Source organism: Choloepus didactylus, chromosome 2, assembly GCF_015220235.1.
Source record: "Choloepus didactylus isolate mChoDid1 chromosome 2, mChoDid1.pri, whole genome shotgun sequence".
NCBI classification, from domain to species: Eukaryota; Metazoa; Chordata; class Mammalia; order Pilosa; family Megalonychidae; genus Choloepus; species Choloepus didactylus.
The window spans coordinates 184,782,039-184,807,957 of NC_051308.1; the positions used below are offsets into that span (position 1 = coordinate 184,782,039).

A 25,919-nucleotide genomic window follows, 5' to 3' on the forward strand; every position below is an offset into this window, starting at 1 on the left:
GCCACATCTCACCCATTTTAAAACTAAATCTTTGCTCTTTCCTATAGTGTAACACTCAATCTCAATCAATGTTCATTATCAACAGTGATGATGCTGATGCCCCATGGATTTTTTCCACTCATTTTAATCCTTTGACTTGAGTGTTAAATTGACAAAGCATGTAAGAAATTGCATTCATTGTTTTGCTAAAGACTGTTACTGCCACCTGCTTTCTACCATTACCAGAAAGAAAGTATGACTTCCTTCATTTTTGCCCCCCTCCACAACTTCATATAGAGATAACCTGGCTGCTATGGTATTGTTCCAGTTTAAAAATAAAGCCAATGAATTCAAAGTACTACTAGGTTTTTTGATAGACTTGTCCTTCATCCAGTTCAGCTACAGAAGGGGATAATGATCTGTTATAAAGGTAAATTCATTACTATGAGATAATATCATCATACGCCTACTGCCCATTTTCACAGCAAGGTGCACTCTCTCTGTGACGCTCTCTCTGTGATATTCTCCTGGGAGCGGTTTACTGCTGACATAATAATAACAACTTACATTTATAGGGAAGAGAAGATGGCGTTTATTTCCCACCTCTTGACAAAGCGTAGCTCACGGCTCTACTTCAGATCTATCAGTTATCATCACAAAAGACTCAGGAAAATCTGGAGCCTTTAAAAGATGCCTGAGAATGGATCTGCTAAAGGTTCATATAAGTTTAGCTATCACAAACAGGTGACTCCATTGCCAACCTCACTGTGCTGAGGAAACACTCCCAGTGGTATTATTCCAGAGCAACTTAATAAAAAAAAAAAGGAACATACAATCACTTTTGGGTACTGGAAATGAATTCCTTATGGATTGCTGGCTGATTCACTTGATCATTCAACACACTTATCCAGGTGACTGAGTCTCATTATGGCTTAAAAAAAATTTTTTTTCAGTGTTGGATTCTCATTTGTTTATTGTAGAATGCATAATTCTTCCAGGCTCATGCCACCCACAGAGTTTTTTCTAAAGACACTGTATTAATCTAAATTGGGTAATTTATTATCCATTAATGGATCCAATACTTTCTGACCTCCTCCTATGTGTACGGTACTGTGTTAGATGTGGCAGACGAAGGTGAGATGAATGAGAAAAGGATGCCCCTCAGAAAGACACACTAAAGCAGAGTGGTTCCCAAACTCTGGCATAAGAGTTTTACATATCCTGATGTGACAGTACAGACAATACTCTGTTGTGCATGGTTTTGCTGACCTTAGGGAGTAACTCCACCAGGACTCCTGGGCCAAAATATGGGCATTATGCATTTGTGATGCTGGGTGGTACTGGTGAAAAGCCTCCATGAACTGGTGGAACAGGAGCTAAACTTGTTTTCCAGGGAACCAAATACCAATAATGGTAATTGGTAAAGAAGACATGGGTGAGAGAGGGAAAGTGTTTCAGAAACAGCTGAGGGGGGAAAAACTACACTAAATCCTATAGTTCCCATCTAAGAACAAAATACATGTATTTGGAAGTAATAGGTTAAATGGCCAAAAAGTGGGCAGACAGAGAGCCAGAGAAGTGAGAGAAGCAAAAGGCTGAATATCAGCCCCTGAAAACAATCAGGAGTTGACAGTTTCTTTCTCTTGGAAAAGTATTCCTTTGGAGCTAGACTCCCAACTTGAATTCCAGGCCTAGACTTTGACTAACTGAGCCTCAGAGTCTTCTGTCTGTTCGGTGGGACTAACAGTACCCAAATGAGGATTAAATAAGAGGATGATGGTTTTCTTTTCTGTTTCTATCAAACTGGGGTTGCAGGTCATGCAGGGTTTGGCCCCAGGATGTGCACATAAAGGAATCTTAGTCCTCAAACACTTACATGAGGAAGTGTAAAGGCCCTTGGGGTTCTCAGACCGATAATCTACCTAAAAGGCCTGCATGAATATCAGATCTCACATGTTCACAGTTCACAGACACCACAGCTTTGTTAAGGCTCTGCAGTCTCACTTGCAACCTCTGATACTTCAGTTGCTCTTGTTTTCTGCAGCTCCTCAGAAATGCAAAGATTCTGGACGGTCAGCCGATGGCATCTTGTGTTTCATGGATGCTCACTGAGGTGCCTCTGGCCTGATGCAGTTTGGGGCATAGGGATGAGTTGCCTCATGGTTAATCTCTGCTCTGCTAAATCAATTCTAAGAACTTCTGGTTCTTCTCTACCTTCTGCTGTTCTTTTTCATCCCATCCCCAATTTCCCTTTTTGTATTGCCTTATCATATTAACATCTTTCCTTCTCATACTCTATCATATCTCAGTTTTCAACCTGCCTTCTTTCTCTCCTCTCTCCTTCAAAGGGGTTAGTCATTCTCTCTCTCTCTCTCTCTCTCTCTCTCTCTCTCTCTCACACACACACACACACACACAAACACACACATGCATTTTAACTTCCAGTGTTTCCACTGTTTCACCTTTTGCCCCTATACTTTACACCAGAATTTTTGTGTATAATGGAAATTCTGGGAGGGAAACCGTGTCAGGCTTGGAAAGCCATTAAAAATTGACTCAAATTTCGTTTTAATGATAATGATAGTCACAACTAACATTTGGTTAGTATACTCACTTGACCTCTGCTGTGAGACAAGCATTACTATCATTCCCATTTTCAGATAAGATTAAGAGACCTAGGCAAGGTTGCATACACAGTTATTTGGAGACTTGTGACTCCAAGTTCAATCTCTTTTTCCCCCTTAACTGCTTCTCTCATTTTGCTTATCAAGATAAAAGTGAAGGAGGTACCACATTACAGTTCTCTCCTTCCTTATTTATTCCTCATAGACTTGGGTGTCTCGGGGAACATTTATATGCACTACAAAAAATATCTGTTGTAACTTGGGAACTTTTGCCTCTTCAGTCCTACCCAGGACCAGGTCTTAGATCAAATGGCAGGAAATTGAAGGTCAACTCTGGGTTCTCTTCAAATGACCATCTCAGTTCTTCCTCAACACCTGCCTAAGGATCACTCCAGAAAGCCTCCGTTGCCAGGCAGATCCTGGTCAGCCAAACTGGAGACATATCTCAACTCTGAACTCCCCGTACTTTCCAGCCTTTTCTTAAACTTGTAGACAAGCAGCTCTCTTAAAGGGAATTCATACACTTATTTGAACTAAAGATTTAAAGGAATTTTAGGTTAACTATAACTAGTGCTTAGCATGCTTTTGCTTTAGAGGACAACCTTAAATAACTGAGAGACAATGGATCTTAATGAGACCACCAGCATCTCTTATCTGGATTACTGCAGTAGTATCCTCATTAGTTTCCCCTCTTCTGCTCTTATTTCCTTTAGTCTATTTTCAACAGTGCAGTCAGAGATCACATCCTGCCAATGGCTTCCATGCTGTTAGAGTGAAAGTCAAAGTGTTGTAAGAGCCTCACTGTTCTCAAAGTGTGGTCCCTTGACCAGCAGCATCAGCATCATCTGAGGACTTGTTAGAAATGCAAATTTCCGAATCAGAAACTCTGGAGATGGTGCTGAACAACCTGTTTTAACAAGTCTTCCAATTGATTCGTGATGATGCTAAAGCCTGCCAGCCACGGTTATGCATGAGCTGGCCCTCATCCCCTCAGCCACAGCCCGTTTACTGAGTTCCTCTCCTACTGTTCTCCACTTTTCTCACTTCATTCCATCCACACTATTCTTCCCCCAGATATCTGCATGTCCCACTCTTCATCTCCTTCTGGTCCTTATTCAAATTTCTGCTTCCCAGTAAAGTCTCTATGGCTATCTTCTTTAAAACCAAAGCTCTGTCAACTCCTACTCTTTTTTTCTTAATTTTTCTCCATAACACTTAACACCACTTGACACACTGTACATTTTTCCTTATTTCCTTATTTATCTTTTAATTCTCTGTTTCCACCTATTAGAAAGTAAGCTTCATGAGGGACAAGGATACTAGAGATGCTCTGTTCTCTGATATATCCTGTGCAAGTATACAACAGTGCCTGGCACCTAGTACACCTAAGTGCTCGATAAATATTTTTGAATGTTTAAGGAATTAATAAATACATTCTGCCACTTATAACCCACGTGGCTTGTGGAAGGTAATTAACCTCTCTGAGCCTCAGTTTCCTCATCAATAAAAAGAGAATTATGTAAGATGAAAGCAGACAACAAGGCTCTGCTCATTTTAGTCACTCAACTAGCAGTCATTGTGATCATCAGAGTAGACACTGTGATCATCATTTCAATATCATTAGAACCAAATAAAGAGTAATGGTTTGAACTTTAAAAAGCAATTTTAAAATTTGGAGAACTTTTTTTTTTTTTAAAGATAAATTCCCCTTTCTATGAACAGGTCGATGGAAAAAGGAATGATCCTCCTATGCTAAAATTATTTTTCCCCAAACGGCATTTTGATGAATCAAGAACAAAGGAATTATAAACATACAATTCAATTACCATTTAAAAACAAAATTCAGTAGAATAGGAAACACATTGAAAACTTAGGTTTGTTTGTGGATGTTCTGTCCAAAATACTGAAATAAAATGTTTGGGAACATCTAATAAAACTAATATGCAGCTGGATTTTACTGCCCTAAAACTAATTTGTGCTGATTACAAGACAGGTCACAGGGTCTGCATGCTTTATTTTTGATGCGTTCATTATAATTGTTACTATGGATGAAGACTAAACACAAAAAATCAAACATCCTGTTGGGGAATGAACTACCCAACACACACCACATGTTTTCTCTTCTATCATTAGTCTAAAGGGGATTTCCATGAAAATAAGATTCTTAGAAAATAAGCTTTCACTCGTCATTGCTGCATATTCCCACTTAGTCACTGTCCTGGGACCTCCCAGTTGCTCTCTGATGAAATAAATCTGAAGTTGTAACAAAAAATAATGTAGCTAGGAATTAGGTATTTGGAAAACAAAACCCTCTCTTCTTACTGTTATGCTTAACAGCATAATATCATGATAAACAACTCAACAATTTGTTAACATTACCACCATCCATAACATTTCTTCTATAATACTAGAATTCCCATCATGAGTGTATCAGTACGGATACAGGTACCAGCCCACACCTCTTTGCAATGAATCAGCAAAGTGAAAGAGAAACTCTGGTCACTAATCACTGGATAGGAAAAACGGCAGTTGTCAAAACACACACCTTCACACCCACCATTTTCTCTCATGTGTAAATGACCCTTTTGGTCCTAAGCAACAGTAGTGTGTCCACGTAATACTGCAAATGGGAAAGTTCTCACTCAGAGGAGCTGTGGATGAAACTCAAAGAAGAGGTCACCAAGTCAGCAGGAGTTGAGCACTGCCAACAAGCCCCTTAGGAAACAGCACTGTTTGCTTTTGTAGGTGACTGGTTGGGACACAACCTACTCTTTCACTCCCCTTGAAGAACACAAGGTTCTTTCCACTAAGAGAAACTGTTTTCAAACAAGAATCTGATTTCAATCACTTATATTTGGAGAATTAAATCAGCATGTTCTCAATCTCTCTCAAAAGGCTCTGCATTCTAAATCTCAATTTTCTTTAAAGGACAATAGAAGTCATCCACTGTCACAAGAATCATCAAGCAACTGGGAAGATAGCTGAGAGGGAATTTTTTAAATTTCCTAACTTGAACTCAGTGTCTACCTTGTGAGGCCGACTCTGCTTGTTTACTCTGTAAAGTATAAGAATCCAATCCTTAAGCAAATATCAGTTCTTTAAAAACATCAGTAGGAAATGTCTGTGGCCCAGCTTTAATCAAAAGTCTGGCTGTAATGTAGCTTACAAGAGGTGACAGTGTGATTGTGAAGCCTTATGGATCACACTCCCTTTGTCCAGTGTATGAACAGATGAGTAGAAAAATGGGGACAAAAAACTAAATGAAAAATATGGTGTGTGAGGGGAGGGGGGTGTTATGGTGTTCTTTACTTTTATTTTTTATTCTTATTTTCACTTATTCTGACACAAGGAAAATGTTCAAAAAATAGATTGGGGTGATGACTGCACAACTATATGATGGTACTATGAACAATCAATTGTACACTTTGGATGACTGTATGGTATGTGAATCTATCTCAATAAAAATTGAATTTAAAAAAAAGAATGGTTGTGAGAAATATTTAAAATCACATGAAGACTATGAAACCTACCTTCTTCGATTTTGTAAATTTCATGATATAAATTTCTCTGGATTGTATAAATTTCCTGACATATTATAAGAAAGTTACTTTCATGGATCACCCAGAATTATTTTCATTGCGTTACATATTTGCATTAGGCTTTCAACTGCTAGTCAGGGGGTCCTAAAAGAAGCTATCTCACCACATCTTCTATGGCATTTACTCCAATAACATTAAATGCCACCATATCTTTCAGTGTCTCCCGTTGAAGTACTACATGAGAAATTCACATCAGAGCTAAGTTTCAGGAAGACTCGTTTACCTTGAGGAACTGGTATGCTTCTTATCACAGATAATAAGAATCATGTAACTCATCATGTATGTTTCTCTTTTTCTTTTCGCTGTCAGGAAATTCAGAACCAAAGCTTATGTCTGAATGCTATTAACTATGTAGAACCATATGGCATAATCTGTTAAAGTTTTCCCTCTGATTTTGTCTTACTTTAGTTTATATATTTCCTTATCCTCATTTTTTCATTTGTTTACATTTTCCATTTTACTGTACATATTCTTTTAAGCCACCCATTTTTTTATAAAAATGGAGGTTTATGTACATGCATATGTTTATACACACACACAAATACACATACATACACAACAGCATGTAAGCTTGGTAATTCAAATGACTATAATTTTAGTAGCATATTTTCATGGTAAAAAACTGTTACATAAATCAGAAATAAAACTGGGTGTACTATATTATTCATTGTAGAGAATTATTTAATGAGTTCAATAAATCCCCGCGGGCTATCTACCACAATAAAGAAAATGCCATGTCATACGATACTCTAAAAGCATTTGCTATAATATTATTTTACCTAATAAAAATGAGTATTTAGATTTCATAGATCTAGTTCCTAAATGACCTTGTTCTAAAATATTTCAAGCAGGTGCAAATTTTTAAAAAATTCAATATGCTTATTAATCATATTCCAGTAAAGTGGGGTATAGAGCTGCTTGAATACCATGTAATTATACTTAGAAGTAGATCTGTAAGTTTCCCCATAAGATAATGCATGGAAGAGTGTTTTGTAAAACTCCAGAGTATAATACAAATGTTAGCTATTATTGCTATTGCCCATAGCATATAAAATATGACCATCAGAGATGAACTGTATTTTACCAGTAATAACTGTGGAAATGGTCATAACAAGTAGGATAGAAATTTTTTTATAAATATCATCCTTAGTTCATTTGCTCTTTTGAGAGGTCTGGGACTGCTCACAGAGCTGAGTTTTCTGTGTATTCCAGAGACCTCTTTCTGGGTATTTACCTAAGAACACCCAAATATTTAAAAACTCTTTGATCTCATGAGCATGGACTCAATATCTACTTTTAAAATTTTCTTTATACGAGACAGAAGAGATGAGAAATACTTAGTGATTTGCCAGTTTCCTCCTTTCTTTCTGGTTATTAAATACAACTGAGCTATTCAACTAATAATCCAGGAAGCACAGAACTGAGACATTAGCCAGTTTGTGTTCCAAACTAAAAAGAGGTTAAAAACACAGCATTGTAATACAAACACAGCTTATAAGTACAGCGTGTGTACCTACTGTTCTGCCATTTAAACTTCGAGTAGCTGTACAAACAAATCTATCTTGAGGAAACAGACTGGGTATTTTTCCATTTGGGCTGCTTGAGATTTCACCAGGAGCTTCAAACTTGCAGATGTCTGTGTTGCCAGACATTTTCCTCAAATTCATTATCGATAGTTCTCCTCATTAACATTTCCTTTTAACAAAAATGTTTTTCTTAAAATTTGTACTTTAAGTGAAAACTTTTCTTCTACAGAGATTAAATTTAAAAAATTAAAAGATAGTGGTTTCGTTTTTCAAAGATTAGTTACAACCCTCTTCTCTATAACTTAGACCCAAACCAAGCTTTGTATCTTCTCAAAGTTCAGAGAAGAGTTCAAAAGATCAAAAAGGAAGGTAAAATACTAATCAATGAAAAGATCGAGATGCAAAATTGCTGTAACTGCAGTAATGCTAACAGTGATTTGAGGGATCTTTAAAGCCGTTTGATACAGGATGGGAAACTGTAAGGGAAGGAAAAATTGAACTCTTAAGAATGTAACTAGAGAAGACCATCTTTTTTAGCTTCTATAAACTTCCTGGAGCAGCAACTGAAAATAACGATATTACACAATTATTGTAGATATGCATGAAAATATAGTTTCACAAGCTTCACAACTCCAGATTTTCAAAGTAGCTGTTCAACAAATATAAGTGAATACTATTTTAGAGTGATTTTTATTGGGAAAAAAAAAAGAACCTTATTTCCAAATTAATGCAACTCTTTGAGCCAAGGGATTTTTTTCCTTGTATGTTACATAATCTATTAATAATCAGAAAAGCATTTAAAATCAGTAGCTTCTGTTTTTTTGAGTACTAGTTATATGCTGTGCTGAACACTTTTCATGCACTATCTCATTTAAGACCCTTAACAACCATGAGGTAGGTACTATTATCATCTCCATTTTACAGAAAAGTGAACCAAGGATCAGAGAGGAACAGTTACTTATCCAGGATCACAGCTAGCTAATGGCAAAGCCAGGAATGGAAACTGCATTTCTAGATTCCTATTCCAATGCCTTTTCCACCAACATACTGACTGGATGAATAGCAGGGTGGGTTTAATGAATGCGTCCATAGCCATGAGTGAACTGATAGTGTCTTTGATTTATGCTGCAAGGAATCTCTGAAAGGGAAGGCTAAAACCTGAATGCCATACTTGAACACACTATGTCTTCTTTTCCTCCTCTTATTTTACCTCGCACAAGTCACCCCACACTACTTGGTTGTTTTCCAAGCTCACCATAATCTTTCAGACTATGCTGTGCCTTTGGTGGTGTTAATTCATTATTTGGAACATGCTTCTCCCTCTGCCCTTCTCACCCCTTTCCTCTGCTGGTTGAAATCTAACTTAACATCTCCTCTTTCCACCCCCCTTCCCTAAAGTCTAAATTAAGGTATTTCCTCTTCTGTATTCTCAGAGCACTTTGTCTGTTTTACTCTTATGATACTTAACATATTTGCCCTGCATTATTGGATGCACACATGTCCATCACCTGCAGAAAAAAGTATGCATCTTAAAGGATTGCACCCAAATCATCCTTGTAACACCTGTGTGTCTTACATAGCACTCTACACACTGCATGCACTCAATAAATATTTCATGTACAGTTAAAACAGGAAACCCAAGTATTACTACCGCAACATTTATATGAAAGAAAGAACATTCCCAAAGGAACTAGTGAGTACTTTTGCTCACTGTTATTTTTGAAAGGATTTTTCAGACAACATATTACCATTCCAAGGAATGGGCTATTTTTCTGTTTAGGAACCAGTGGTTTAAATAATGTAAACTATGGATCAGTGGTTTGCAATGATGGGGCTGATCGAAAGACAATCATGCTCAGCACTGCTAAGGTTAATGGCACTGCAACTTATAGAGGAAATATAAAAGTGGAAGATAGGGAAGAAACCAATAAAAACATTTATACATACCTTTAGTGGTATGCAGAGTATAACCCACTTAAGTGAATCCCAATTAATGAAAACATCTTGAAAAGAGAGTGAAACCTTTTAAACGAATACAGGGTGAAAAAAGAATTAAACTGGTAATTGGTGTGATTCATTGTGGTTCATGTAACTTTCATCAGGCCACTGAAATGAATGAACCATTTAACAAAAGGAGGCTCCTCTCCACCAATTTAAGTCATGCACATCAGATTAGAAAAGACTCCTTGATAGGTACCATAGAGTAAAAGAATACTTGGCTTGAGAATAATTGAGTCATGGTCATTTTGTTGCACCTCTTGGCAGGCACAGTGGAAGAATTTTTTGAAAATGGGAGTTAAAAGGATTCTGTTCAACCAGAAAAATTTATGAAAAGGCAAGTGTATCATAGCCTTCCTCATACATATCAGAAGTTTTCTCCCCCCCCCTTTCTTCCCTTCCTTCCTCCCTCCCTCCCTCCCTTTCTGCTTTCCTTCCTTCCTTTTCTTCCTCTCTTTCTTTCTTTTTTTTTCTTTCATGAGCTTTATGTTTTGAAGAGCAGATATTTAGTGGGTGGGGACTATGGTGAGGGGTACAACTGGAAGCCAAAAGCAGAGATGAGTTGCCATCAGAAGGTCCTCAAATCTTCTTTCTAAAATCTTAGAATTCATCAAAGATTTAAATTCTATGCCTGTCACACCTTTCAGACCAGTGTCTTAAGAAAGAAGATACTAATATTTCCCTTTAAGACCACCAAATGCACATAAGAACTACTGAAGACAACTATATTCTTATAACCCTTGCATCTAATGAACAAACAAACGTGAATAGTTTACACCAATTTGTCTCTGGACTGATTTTCTCAGAAAGAGAAAGGGTTAAGTTAAAGGCAATTGAATGTGGGCCCACATGCCACTGGGTAAATACACTTAGTGCAAAGAAAAAGACTGGGAATTCAAGGAGTTTAAGAAAAAATGAACCTGAGTCAATCTGAAGTCCAAGATCGATATTCTAACATATTCTAGAGATTCTTTAAATATACTCTGGATCAACTGGAATATTATTATTAGATAGTATGGGTATTATTTGTTTGTTTTGGATAGTCAATGTAGTCTGACACCTACGTTTAAAAAATTAGCTTTGAAAAAATTTTAATGCCTGATTAATTCTGAAGAGAGAGTGAAAGTGGTACCACAGTAAAAGCAAAATGAATACCTTTCAGCATCCCTAGGCCTCTGCTGGCATGGGGGTGAAACTGTTTGCAAACAGTAAAATATGTTGACTGTGCCAGTTTGGATATATTATGCCCTCCAAGAAAAAGCCATGATCTTTTGATCCAATCTTGTGGGATACTGGGATTAGGTTGTTTCCATGGAGATGTAACCCACCCAACTGTGAGTGACACCTTTGGTTAGGGTGTGACCTCTGATTGAATGTTTCCACGGAGGTGTGACCCTGCCCATTCAGCATGGGTCTTGATTAGTTCACTGGAGTCTTTTAAAGGGGCTCCTAAACAGAAGAACCAGAGAGCTGCAGCTTAGAGAATCATTCTGAAGATGGCTGTTGAAAACTGATACTGGCATTTTGGAGAACGCTATTTTGAAAAGCAACCTGGGAGCAAGCAGATGTCAGCCACCTGCTTTCCCAGCTAATAGAGGTTTTCCAGATGTCAATGGCCTTTCTCCAGTGAAGGTATCCTATTGTTGATGCCTTACCTTGGACACTTTATGGCCTTAAAACTATAACTGTGCAACCATATAAACCCCCTTTATAAAAGCCAGTCCATTTCTAGTGTTTCACAAAACAGCAGATTAGCAAACCAGAACATTGACCTTAAGAGAGGGATTTTATTTTCCATGCAACAGTTTTGTGTCTTTATTCAACTTGAAAATGAGTACAGGTAGAGAGAAAGGAAAAAAAAAAAAATGTGGAGTGTACTTATCCACCTCCTAGCAACTTTCAGGGGACCAGGAATAGAAGTAAAGGAATTCCTGAAGACCAGAAATTATTACAATAGTTCATGAACTATTAGCAAATTAGGAGAATGATGTTAATAGGCTTTCAAGCAACTTTTCAATGTCAGTTTGTTTTTTCAGGAGGAACAGCAAGTCTAAGAAAAGCAGAGTAATAATGTAGTAGAAAGAATGCTGGACACAGACCTAAAAGAAAGTAAATACGTGATATTAAAAAATAAGTGTCAAAGTGGCCTAGCAATCAGCAGGAAAATGTGGAACCCTGACTCCTTCTAGTACTTTTTAATTGCATCCCTCAAGCTTGAATTTTATTATAATTTCAAAATAAAATTTGAATTTTATTACAATTACAAACTCAACAAATGGAATTTTTCTGACCCTGAACCAGTAAGCTAGTACCTCGGCTATCAAATTCACTGGTGCAATGCTGAGTCTTCCCTTCAATATTTTCAGAATAAAAGGCAATTTTCATTTTAGCTTTGAGCACATCAGATTTTGACAGATTGGAAATGTCATTCTCCAAGCAAGGACTTTTCTCCCGCACAGAATTCTGGCTCTAGCTATTCTATAAATGCAAATGCAAATATCCTTGACCAGAAAACCTTGAGCATCATGTTCTAAGAATATTAGTGAGATTACATGGAGTTCTTTGTAACTGTATTAGTTTCCATCCAACATCTACTAAATTGAATTAAAATGCGGAAGGCCTGGGTTCTAAAGGTGGATGCCAAGGAAGCTGCATTGTAATTTCATCTCCGTCTCACATTTATGGATGCTTTCTATCTGTCAGCCAGTCAGTCAGCAAGCTCCATTCTGAGTGAAACACACAGGATGACTGGCTATCCAAGAATTAAGTATGATATGACTGGTTGTATTAGCAGCTGTTCAGAAATGCTATGCCTTAACCAAACCAAGCTATTTGTTATGCTCCATATATGCTAGGTTCTTACTTGGGCCTCTACTCATGATGATCCTTCTGGTTAACAAGGACTTCACACCTCCCCTCTCCAGCAAAGAGAAACGGCAAATTCCATTTATTATTTTAATGAGAGCAGCAAACTACACTGACTAGGAAAATTTCTTATTCGCAACAACAAAAAAAGAGATCCCCAAGAAGATAAATTGCAAAACTCAAGGAAATAAGAGAGAATTAAATTCTGCATTTAGAAATTTCAGAGAATGGAGTAAAAAGAGAGAAAAGACGACAATGGAGACATGGCTGACTGTCCTCATTGCCTGTAAGACCAAGGTTGTCTGAAATCAATGGGAAGCGGTCGGTGTGTTCCAAGACATACCGTGGTGCCCCCTCCTCAACCCCATTTCTCACAACTTCATCAAAGTCTTACATCATTTCTGTGTAGGCATGGTATAGAAACATACAGAAGGGGTTGAACCCAACGAATGGGGCACAAGACATGAAAGAGCCCTGTGTGGCTTGGGAGAAGATCTCTAATGTCAACTGACTGAGCAGATCCAGGAACTTCAAGCCAGCAGGGAATTTTAACCTAAAGAACTCCCAGGAATATGCAGACACCAGATTTTCTCAGGGTGTGGAACAGTGGTTTTGAGCTAACTCTAAGGGGCAAGGAGGCTCTAGAAGTATTTAGGAACATACACTTACTTCAATATTTACATCAAATATCTAATAAAGCCCTTCTATAAACACTTACAACTTAACAATTGTTGCCTCTTCCACAACTTTTTATCATTTTATCTACCACAACTCTCTGTCCCAAACACTAGTCAAATACCTTCAGAAGATCACAATCACACTTTATGGCTAATATTTGTATAAATATCTGTCTCCCTCACCAGAATAAGTACTCAATGAGCTTTAGGTCTGCATCTCATTTATTTGTATATCTCCATTGCCTACCACGGGGATTAGCATATTTACATATATATACATATAAATAAATATGTGTATGTATGAATGATTAAGAAAGGATGAATTAGAAGAAGGGAGAGTAACTTATAATTATATCTTATTTTCCCCTTAAAAAGCTGTAAACCCTTGAGGATAGGATTCACTCATCCACTCATTCACTCACTCGTGTATTCACTCCAAAAACATTTGTTGAGTGCAATGCTGTGTTTGGAATATAACAACAAATGATAGTCTCTTCCTTCAAGGAATGTACAGTCTAGACAGTGGTCTCCTCAAAACACACACTTGGAGTGCCCAAAGAAAACATTGGGACTTCTACTGATAATTATTCTGTAGCTTCTATAAATAATAATGTATTATTAATAACGCCATTGCCCTCACCTGGCACCCATGTTGAAGTTCACACATCACTCATGGTATGTGAGGTATCTCGAGGGAAATGTGGAATTCTGCAGACCTAGGAGCTGAAACAGGCAACCTCTCTTATTGGTTTCACTTTCAACATATTGTGACAAATTGCTATGTTCATTTGCCAGTGCCCAGTTAAAAGAACTGATGGATTATCTTGTTCTAACTAATTACCATCACCACTACCACCATAATAATTATCATTACTATTGTCAATCTCAGACCTCAAGTTTACAATTTCCGTGGAGAAGGGGGGCAGGACATATAGAAAATACATTGAAAACCTAACAATAAACACAAATTGTTTGAGATCATTACAGTTACAGAGTATCAAAATATAAAGACATCTCAAAACACTTCACTATCCATTACCTCTATTTAATCTCAGGACTCTCCCAAACGAGTCAAAGCAGCATTTATTCTGTCATTTACCGTTGACCATGGACATGTACCTCAACCTGAGCCTCATTTTCTTCAGCCTCTACCTCATAGAATTATTATGCCAAATTAAGATAACAAATCCAAACTTTCTAAGGTGTCTAATACATAGAATTATTCAACCATGGTCAATTTTCTCATCTTTCTCATTAATGTATAGAAAAAATCCAAACAGAAAGAGATCCAAGCCCAGGAAGCAAACATTCTACACAATTATGTGTGATTAACTTACCAAACTTTGTTAGGACCTTGTGTTCCAACATTATGCTTTCCTGATCTATTTGGGTACAGAAGTGTTGCCTGAATCCCCTACTTTGAGCTGCTGTCCACACTATCAATTCTACTCAGATAGAACTGAATTCAACAATATCTGTTGAAAGAATGAATGGAAGGAATAGTCGGTTATGGAGACGATAGACAGCCCTTGCACACGATCAGTCTTATTTGCTCTGACTGGTGCCTGCTTTTCTCTTCTTTCCTCTTCTTCCAAAGAGACAGTTAAAGGGCCACTGGTTCACAGCACAAGCTTCCACATCTTTTCACCATTAAGGACCTCTTGGAATACTTCCCTCACATGGAGCCTCCTTTCTCAAGGTATTTGATACATCAAACTGCCTTTATTAAATAATGGATAATTCATCTCTCCCCCACCTTTCATTAAGTGCATCCAAAGTATAGCTGTCAAAGAGAGCCTCTGTAGGTGTAAGATAACCAGTGAGTTCCAGATGTAGTCAAAAGCAAAACTCTTAATTTCAGCTACTGTAGCTTTTTCTAGGGGGGTGGGAAATGTATGATCTCTTAAAATTTTTCCTTTGGCTCCCTTCAAGGACCACCAGTTGGTAGCCAATGGTCAAATCGGTATCTTAAAGTATGCTAACTTTACTTATATGCACTTCATAATACTGATCTGCAAATCCAGTAGAACTCAAAGGATAGTCATATTCTGTGCACTGCTACCTTTAGAAATGTGTAATGATTCTCTGACAACAAGGTGCCTCATTTCCCCCTCCCTACAGTTAAGGATCTTACTTGTAGTTCAAAGCTGTAAGAATGCATTAAACTGAAAACCTTTTAGTTTGGACAGCATTTGCAATTTTAAAAGAAGATAAATCTCTATATGGAGTTAACATGATCTGTGAATGTGGGGCATGCTAGGAATCAGATATCCTAATGAACTTTGTCTTGCTCACTTCAAATGGAGAATTAACCAATTCTTCTAAATAATTCAGAAATCTAAAAGGAAAGAGATGAGGTGCAAATTTCTGTACTGTACAAAAAAGCAGGGTAGGATGGGGTAGAAATAAACATTTTATGTTTTCAATAGAATTACATTCTTACATCTTTTGCAGTATGAAATACTTTCAGTGTATTGGCAATCATAACTGTGTTATGCCACCCAACAAACATAATGGCATCTGATATAAACACCTTACAACTAACCTTATTTTATACTCCCCACTTCCTGCAGAAAAATCAAATGAAAATTTAGCTAATTATGAAAGACACCCATTAAAGAGCCATATACTCATAATATTTGAGACTGTAGAAAGGAGTAAAAGAATGTTCAAAAGAAAAATTAGAATGCAATTTTTCCAAAGTATATGAACCAAAAAATTTTAAGACAAGAAAACAGGTATGTTGTAGATTGTTCTCCTCCAGCACATGATTCATGCTCATGAGGCAAAGAGGTAGGTGAGAGAGAAGATGGCTATGCTTTATTGAGTGTCTATTACAGACTGTGCAAATACTGGCAACTTTATACATACACAGATACATACATACATACATACCATTCCCACAGAACTAGGCCCATTACTTCTGAGGAAATAATTAAGCCAGCAGGTGCCCTGCACAAGGCTGAGGCAGAAAACTCGGAGGATAAGATATGAATAAAGGAATAAAGGAAGAGATGACAATCCTAGATGAGAGAAAAACATGAGGAAGGAAAGGGAATTAACATTGAGCTCAAAACTAAACAAAACCACCAGAAAAAAAAACACTTTCTGTGAACGTCATGGCATCCCACCTTATAAATGAGGAAACACAAGTCAAGAGTTTACAAAACTTGCACAACAAATTAGAGAACCAGAATTCGAATACTACTCTTTCCATAATGCAATGAAATGAATAAGCAATTAAACTCTGCAGTTGGATTAAGTTTGCATACTCTTTCTGCTGGCTTGACCTTGGGCAAGCTACTTATTTTCTTCAGCTTCTTCATCTGTAAAATGGGCACACTAACAGCATCTATCTCCACAGCATTGTTTTTAGGATTAAATAAGATCATGAATATAGAGCTCTTAGCTTAGGGCCTGGCTCAGACCTCCTTCTGCAAGGAGACTCACTGATTGACAGCCCCAGATGCCCCCACTCTGGGTCCACCATCACATTTGCTCAAAAGACATAGGTCCTCTAAGCTTCTCCCAGCCCATGACTGATGGGGAGGATACTAATATTGGCCTATTCCTATGGGACACAGCACTCTTCCAGCAGGTGATTTTGGCTCAAGGATTCTCCATGGGCCTTGGTGAACCTTTTTTAAGAAGCTTGCTGCAGTCTGGAGCTCTTCAACCCAATGTTCCTTTCTCCCACCTCTTTTCACAGGTGTCAGACCTGCATCACTATCTGAAGGCTTTCCCTGACCACTCACTCCTGTTCTCCCACTTTATCTTTCATGGGTGTTGCCCCCAATAAATCTCTTGCATGTCTAATCCAGTCCTGGCATTTATTTTTTGGAGGATCCAAACTAAATACCAACATACTGACACAGAGTATGTCAGCTCACACAATGAATATGAGCTATTATCATGATTATTATCACCAAAATCATTATTATTGTCATTATCTGACTCTAAAACCCAATAAAGTTCAACCCTATTTTCCAAATTTCTGCCTCCCCTGAATCTGGGAACATTATTCCTTCTTAAATTAGGAGGGTTCAAAAGTCACACCATGTTTTTCTAACATCTTCAGACAAGTTTTATCATACCTATCAAACAAGTCCTCAATTACAAATGAAAAAAAAAATTTTATATATATATATATATTTATATATATATATATACAGCTTCCCATATAGTACATGAAAAACGTTTCAAGTTTTAACTGAAATGCCTTAACATGTGGAATGCCCTAGTGTTCTATTATTTGACTGATTTTCTATTTTGGTCATCTTTTAAGAGCAAAACAGAATGCTAGTAACTGGATCTTGTGACTTCTTGCTTTGAAGAAGTGACTCACATACTGTTCCAATGGCTTACTCAATTAATATCCCCACTAATTAAACTTATTTCCTTACTTGTATAGGTTGAGTGACTCTCAACTACTGCCTTGTATCTATTGACTGTTGCTTACAAGTGGCTTATTGTTCCAAGATAACTACTGGGCTAGGAACCAGCAAACACAGGAGGGATGGAATTTAATAGTCAAGTCATTAGAACTTTGTGGTACCCTTCCCATGTTTCACTTTCAGTGGGTTAAATTCCAGTGGTTTCACCTATGTCATCAGCGAAATCACCATAGACTAATGAAACCTTTTCATATGCTGCTGTCACTATTGCCCATTTAACTTCCATGCAAAGTGTGTGGAGAATTAGGACAGATTGCCAGATAAAATACAGGATATTGTTTACATAAGCAATAAATTTTTTTTGCATAAGTATATCCCATGCAATACTAAAAATTTATTTATTGTTTACCTGAAATTCATATTTAACTTGGCATCTTGTATTTCTATTTGCTAAACTGGCAACTATTAAGGTGCAAAATCAACCTTCATGGTAAAAAGTACCTGAGATCTGCAGGCTTACAACCTAATGGAGTTGTGGGATAAAGGGTAAAACATAAACCTCACATAAGATTTAGGCCTCCATTATATGAGAAAGGAATAGTTTGCAAGAGTAGTAAGAGGTTATGTGAAGCCAAATATTCCATCCAAGTAACTCAGATCCTAGTAATATAGGAATAAGGGGAAACCTTTTGAGATACTAAAAGCTATTGCCACAGCAGATGAGAATGTCTCATTCCTTGAGAATGCTATGAATTGGGCCTTTGTCTATGATTCCACACTAAGCTTTAATATGCTTGCTTTCTCACCACTGAACACTCAGTTTCTAGAGCAGCGACCAGATTGTAGGGGCTCAGGAAATATCTACTGTACCAAGGGAATAAAGGGATTTTCTATGCACAATCCTTTTCAGAGCCTATCAGAGCTGTACCAACGGTTTACCAACACCCTACCTCCACCTACAAGGTTCAGGAGGATTTTTGGCTTCCTGCTACCTTCAGTTTTATCTCTTACTGCTCTCTCCCTCATTCACGCCCCTCAAGCTAAATAAGTCCCTTACTGTTACTCCAACATGCCTCAAGCCTTACTGTTCCATCTTCCTAGAACAAAATTCCCGTATATCTGCATAGCTCACTTTGTCACTTCTTCATATCTCTGTTCAAATGTAAACATAAACAGATCAGAAAGGTCTCCTCTTACATAAAATAGCACTCCCACCTGCCACCGTTTATCTCATTATCTTGCTTTACTTTTGTTCATAACATTTAATACCACTTGGCATATCACATATATATTAGTTACATTATTGTCTATCTCCTCCCACCAGAAGACAAGCTCCATAAGAATATTTTGACTGTTTTGTTCAGTGCAGTGCCTAGAACAATGCCTGGTTCTTAGAATTCACTTGATAGGCATTTATTGAATGAATGAATGAATGACTCATACCTTGACTAGGCTGTCAGGTCCTCAACAACAGGATGTCTGATCCATCTCTGTATTCCCTCAACACATCCAGTACACAGTCCAAAAGTACCCAGCAGATTCTTAATAATTGTCTCTTGAATTACTTATGAGAAAACTGAGGTACAAGTCTTTAAGTGACTTGGACAAATGATTTTTCCTTAGCAGACGTTCAATGTCAGGCTTTTAACGGCCACTCTCCTTTGCTAATTTGACCTATTCGGAAGCTGTGATTTGGCTTCTCCTTGTTCTTCATCTCTTAGTTTACAAGGGCTGCTTGCTGAGAAGCTCTCTGGTTGCAAACTACCTACAGAGATCCAAGAAAACACTGATTTTCCTTCATGGAGAGATTGTTGGAAGGCTATTCCCATTTTGCTGGGCCTTGCCACACCATCCTTTACACTTTTCATTTTGGATATTCGCCACATGATGCCTGCGGATAAGGCATATGAGATTCCCTTGTTCCCTCTGGGTTAAAAAGAACCAACTGTACAAATTAACAACTGAGATAGGGCAAAATAATCTGCAGTAAATACTACCCCTCCTCCCCACCTCTATTTGAGATATCCCAGTGGATTTCCTTAACAACAAGTTAATGCCAGGGGAACAGAGTTGCCTGGAGCTGAGTAAAACCTAAAGAAGAGAAAAAGAATGAGGAAGCTATAGGGAGAAAAGATGCCAAAAACCCTTGTGGCCACATGAATTTTTCTAGCAGACAACTAATCAATCTGGATTAGTGACTCCAAATCCCCAAATAAATTATTTATATTACATTCAGTTTACTAATATTATCCACAAATGGATAATTCCTTCCAAAAAAATAATACACAGCCTTAAAAACAACACATTCACACACAAGTGTCAAATTAGAAATGACCCGATTATTTGTGGCAAGGAGAGCTCACACGCTATTCCTGACCCAAACTAGCTTCTCTGACATTTCATGAGGTTGACTTTTAATTGATGGGGAGGTATGTGAAATTGACCATTAGAAATACACTGAGGGTCCTTCTAAGGGTAGCTCTGTCAAAGGGTCTTATCACAGGAGGTCCTGACACAGATCTCAGGGAAAATGGAACCATAGAAAGAGCTGCAGCCAGAGACAAGACACGGTATGCACCTATCATACTATGATGTGATAACAGTTCCTCATTTGCTTTCTTTTCTGAGCCCAATGTAAATACGAGATGAATTGAACTGCATCATGTTTTAAAAATAGAGGCCAAAAGGTATATTTACACTAGCCTACATAAATTACAGATCCACACTTTAAAATGCCTTTCTACTTGGAATGTTACATCCTATGGGTACCCAAAGTGTTGGCTCTTCTGGGACAAGGGTCCCAGGCACAAATGAATTTGAGGAACAGAAAGAAATCCTTTTTTCTTCTTTCTTTGCAAATTATTTGTGTGTGAAGGGGTTGGAAGGGAGGGGGCATGGGAAGCATCTGAAATAGACCACCCACTCTGCCCATGTCAGCATTTGGAAATTAGGAGACTGAGGGGTCTAAAATATTCTTTTTGGCTACTAGCCAACCACCCAAAGCCTGTTCAGCTAGTTAATCTTCTGGGTGTAGGACTATAATATGTGAGGTAATACTAAATCTTTAAAATTACTACAAATTTCCTCCTCAATTTTCAGTTGAAAAGACCCCTTAACTACATTAGATCCTGTAAGTTAAACCTAGCACACTCTAAACGCAGAACGCACATGGGGCTGCCTCCAGCCTCACCTGGTACCTCACAAGGCAAGACCCAAGAATTTCCTTTGTCTGGAGGGATTTCTAACGAGCCTCTGCAAACAACGATGGGTCACATCTGCTAACAATATTTCAAAAAGCAGAATTCACCTGGTCCCAGACTGAAATTTTAGAGCAAACCAAATTCTAGTTCCCTATCTCTTATAATAAGAGAAACTAGCTCCATTTCTGAAAATTCATCAGTCAAAACTTAATTATACAGAGATGGAAACCAGAAGGTATTTAGGTTTTAATGTCTCCCTGAGTTGGGACCTTTACATATTCTAGAATATTGATCATCACTGTTATTGCTGCTATTTTGGAGGTCACTCTACTGTGTCTTTCCCTGCAGGGTTTTTTGAAAGAACACTGCAGAGAATAACTGTTGCTAGGTAATTGTAAAAGAAAGTCATTCAAATTATGAAATATTGATAAATTGTATTTACAAGTCAATGGTGCTAGAATGCTCCTGCTTCCTCAATAAAATTCAATCTGCAAAGCTGCTTTGCTTCCAAAATTCCTAAAATGACCCAATTAAAATGAAACGTTAATCAAAACAACTCCTAAAACAAGCAGTTCATCCAGCAGTAAGTGACAATTCTTAGAGTTTAGAATTATCGATTTTGGTTTGCCTTCTCACATTTACTAGTATTACAATATATTAATCTACTATACATTTGAGGAAGTGGTGAAAAATTTAAAACATTAAGCAGAGGGGCTGCAGTTTTTTTAAAAGAATGTTTATCAAGAAAATAAACAGAAATTTATAGTTCTCTTCTCTTACTCCAAAATTACAAAGTGAATCCTACATATAATTCTTAAGAAGCCTACAGTAGCCTTAGAAATTATTTCATAAACATTAAAATAGTCAAAATACAGAAATGATTTAAATGATAATTAATGAAATACTGACAATTTTGATTCAAGGCTGTTAACATTTCTCATTCATCTAACATTTACCAACGATACCTAGTTTAACAATACAAAATAGGAATTACATAAATGAAGATGGTACACAAGAAGGCTAGATCCAACTAATACTCCAGGGTGATTTTCAAATTGGCAGGTAGAGCTGGAAATTTTCAAAATCTGGGGAGAGGATCATGATTAATTGCCTTCCACTGATTCCAAAGGCCTCATCTGAATGTTGATGCTACCAACATATGTGCTTCTACCAGATAAATGAGGAAGAACAAACATGATTAAACCTAAGGAAAATAATCTAAAAACCAACTTTCATTTCTTGTTATAAGTATCACATTTTTAAAACCACTAAGATGGACTAAGATGGGGTTATTATTAGCAGACTGGATAGGTAATGAAAGATAGTAAATGAAAAAAAATGTGAACATAGCTTTTTCTCTTTCTGGCAAGGGAACCCTACATTTCTTTTTTAGTTAAGGGTGCTTTCACTGATAACAGTGAGTCTCAGCAGGGAGTGTGTTTTTAGAGTGCCAATGTTGGACTATACTGCTGCCTCAGACATTGACTCAATGTGGCCCTACAGAAACGTGACTTGAATGAAGTAGGAGGGTTATCACATGAGCTTTTTCCTCATTAATGACCGATCTGATGCAGCAAAGAATGCAAGCTTTGGAGGACTGTTCACAGATCCTGCAAATATCGAGCAGACTCTTGAAATGTTCTGTTCCATAAATAATTTTATCAGTAACCAAAGTACATCGTGGGAATTCACAAAGGTGGTGGAATAGATGTTCTAAGTAAAAGTCCAACAAATAAGGCTTAAAACCTTTGGGAGCTCTTAAAAAGCCAAGGAGAGGGTTGCAGCAATATGCAAATAGATTAAATGAATGACCGTCAGAGCTGAGAAGTTTGGCTGCATAGCATTCCTTATAGAAATCAAACATAAATGAACACGATGGGTATTTTATACTTTTGATCACACTTGATCATTGGGAAAAAACAGAAACAAAACCTTTGATCTACTAAGGCAAACAATACCTAGCCCAAAGCTTTGGATTCCTAGTGTGATTAGTGATAAAAATATATGTAAGTCCATTTGCATCTCTGAACAACCCTCCCCAACAAAATTAGACTTTCAGCTTCTCTAAATTTTTTTTCCTTAAAAACATCTTGATAAATCAGCAGTGAGCAGACAATTTAAAAATATTTGAGGATAATGACAAAATATTCATCTACTTATCAATTTTGTTAATTAAATAAATACATACAAGGTACCTATGAAGTTCAAGGTACAAATATATTTTTAAGAGGAATGTGTCATATATCCTACCCTTAATCAAATTATAGCTTTTAATAAGCCAGACTCTATTTGGTTTGTGCCTAGGAAACTCAGTTAAAATTAAACATATCTAGGAGGAGCCCCTTCTTCACAGAATTAAGAAAAATTATTTCAGAACCTTTATTCTGATGTCCATGCTTAAGCCCACATAATACAACAGAACAATTTTTTTATTTGGAAGGGACTATAGAATTCACTCACTACAACCATCTCAATTTGCAGATGATACCAAGGCCCAGAAAGGAGAAAGGACCCCCATAGTCAGACTTAGCAGTGGTGCTGAAACCACAGCCAACAGCCTCCCCATCCAACATGCCTCCCACTGTATCACCTTCTTGAGCGCTCATTCTGAAGGTTCCAGCAACTCTGAGTCACTGTGGCAGTCCCTTGGTCCTGGGAGATGAACAGAATGTGAAGACAGAACTAAACAATAAAATAGATACGGTGCTGTGGAGATTGCAGGCAAATTTAAGGACACCCATGTCTGACATTTCAAAGCAGAGTAGGTATCTGTAAACATTGTCTCTAAAAGCCTTAGTTTATTTCCAACACTCCCAGCTCCTTGCCAAGGCTCCAAGCTTTCAACCTCTCAAAAAAGTGTACTTATTACTGATTTGACTACAGAGAGTAGTAATAATTACCTTTCTTTGAGTCCTTACTATGACCCAGGCATTATGCTATTTCATATGCATATTCACATTTCAATACCCATGAGGTAAGTACTTTTAGTATTCCTATATTACTGATAAAACTGGAATTAGGGACCACAGCACACTCAGAGTCACCCGACTGTTACTTAATTTGAACCCGGGTCTGTTCGACAATAAAGGCAGAGTTTTTTAACCATTATATTACAGAAACTTTGAGTTTCGATGATTCTGATAATTTATCTCTGGGCTTTTCATATAATTCTTTCAGAATTCCCATCTAATGCTCTAATTGGACAAAGATTTATTTGTTTGTTTTTAACAGTTGCGTCTTAAGGGAATATGAGAAAAGGAAGCAAAAATTCCACAGAAAAATGGACTCATTGGATAGGGAATTAACAGCTGCATCCACTTTAGGTCAAGTTTCACAGTCCAGTTTATGGTTTTGGATGAAACAGCATGTTACCATTTGTCTATTCTTTCTTCATTTCCCGTCACCTTTCTCCTCTAGAAGTGGGATAAAAGAATATTCTTTCCTGTCCCATATAAATAAAGGAGTGATACATTCCCGCTTTATTTGAAGACCAAAGTCTGTCTCTTCTTCATTCACCAAGATTCCAAAGTTCTTTGAATTTTGTTTATAGGTCTATGAGAGTTCTCTCCTTAAAACAAAACTAAAACCAAAAACCTTTCATGAACTCATCTTCATTACTTAGGATAATGAAAACAAGAGAACATGCTCTTGATCAAAGCAAGGCCAGAAAGTGGAAAATTGTCTAATGCATTAATTAAAAGTCCTAAAATCTTCATTTACTTCCCTTTAGGGATTCTATGTCTTTAGATAAGAGATACAATCATTTTTCCTCCAATAACTTCATTTGAGATTGACAAAAGGCAGATAGAAGAACTGCAAGCAAGCTGATGTTACTCTGTTCTGAGCTTTAACTGGGGTTGTCTAAGATAAAGCAGGTCCTACTTCTTTTTCTTTGAAATAGATGGAAATTTGAAATGTAGGAATGTATTACTTTCCAACCTAAATATTAATACATTCTTTCTTGGAATGCGCATGTCCCTCCAAAATGCTATTTAGCATCCTTAAGGAAGCACCAAATAATTTAGGGTTAAAAGCAAACCTGGTAGTATCTCCGTGCCTTCAGCCGAAAAATCCAAGCTCAATATTGGTTGCTTTTTGAAATGGGAAACACACAATATCAGTACTACAGGCAGCTCCAGAAAGGAATGCCAGGCCTCTCATGCTCTCAATTTATATTTGCATGTGAACAGCTTGTCGGCCATTTTATGAAGACAGATGAATTGCAAGCCTGCTAGAGTGGCGGCCAGAACTAGGTACGTGAACTACATACCTCCATAGCACACAAATTTTTAAAAATGAAAGCAAAATGAATACTTCTGGATATTTCTTCAGGGAGATTATATAAATATATGAAAAAATCATCATCTACATAGGCCAGGTGGAAAATAAAGAATGAAACTAGTGTGTAAATATCAGCGTGTCTTTAAAATTGCCAACCAAAAGCAAGACAAGCTGCTTATGACACTATAAGCAAAACCTTCAGAGGTCGGTTCTTTTTTTAATGACTGCCTTAAAAACACAACTTGGATAAAGAAAATACCACCAAATTTCCAGGATGAGGAGAGGAATAGCCAGTCAGATAGTCCATATTTGATGCTCGAGCCCAACGATGTAATAAAGACGTTTCCGGGATTAGGAAATGAAACAAATTCCAAAAAATTAGTAATAGAATACTTAAGGTGGTATGCCCCAACCTTCCATCTGACAATACTGACATAATTCACTTATCAAAGGATTCCAAAAGATCAGATGAAGAACAAAATGGAAAAGAATACAAGACAATAAAAGGGAGAGAGACCTGAGGAACCAGATCATGCAAAGGAGGTGAAAACCAAATAAAGTAGGATTACGCTGATAGGAAAAACAGTAAGAGTAATATTAAACAACAGCCAACAATATGCTTTAGTAAAAATGATGTGAAAGATATTACGGTAAACACATTGCATAAATGATCTCATTTAATTCTCCAACTGGTAGGTAATATTATCACTCCATTTTAAAAATGAGGAATAAATCAATGCCCTGAAAGGTTAAATAGCCTATCCAATATTACATAG

At 37.3% G+C, this 25,919-nt stretch overlaps 1 protein-coding gene across 8 annotated transcripts in view; it reads right to left on the reverse strand.

The window, feature by feature from the left end:
* Positions 1 to 25,919, reverse strand: part of NFIA (nuclear factor I A) — a 385,493-nt gene that overhangs the window by 159,095 nt on the left and 200,479 nt on the right. The window lies entirely within an intron of this gene.